Here is a 581-nt window from a genome sequence, read left to right on the forward strand (position 1 = left end):
GCCGCATCGACCAAGAAACCGAAGAGCAGGTGTACCTGGTTGTTGCGGACTCGCTCTCCTTCGTCACGGCGCTCGGCACGGGCCCCACAAGAGCGGAAGGATGGCGTGCTGATGCGTGCCTGGGCCCCAATGCTGGTGCTGTTAGCCCGCCGCGTGGCGCCTCTCACTTCCGTTTGTGTGTGGTGATTGCGAATGGAGACACACCGACGACGCTGACAAGCATGCGAAGTCGGCAATGGCGGAGGGTCAGGCGACACTTGCATGGATCACGGTGTCGGTCGCTGGTCTCAGACGCCAGGCCGACATCCACCGGAACCGCGGGCCACGCGATGCGTCACGCGCTACTTGACGGCGACCGCCCCACACTAGAAAAAAGATGCGGAGCCCACGAGGCGACAGGCGGACCCTCCTCGCCCAGCTCCGCACGGGCACCTGTGCGTGCTTTGGATTCCTGCAAGCGGCGGGTAGCTGGCAGTGCCAAGACGGCGTGCGGGTGCGGTGCGGCGAGGAGCTGACCCCCGTCGGGTGCGTACGGCTGCCCCTTCCCAACCCTGTGCCCCCTTCGCTGCGACAGGCTGTGA

Source organism: Leishmania donovani, chromosome 30 (genome assembly GCF_000227135.1).
Source record: "Leishmania donovani BPK282A1 complete genome, chromosome 30".
NCBI lineage: Eukaryota > Euglenozoa > Kinetoplastea > Trypanosomatida > Trypanosomatidae > Leishmania > Leishmania donovani.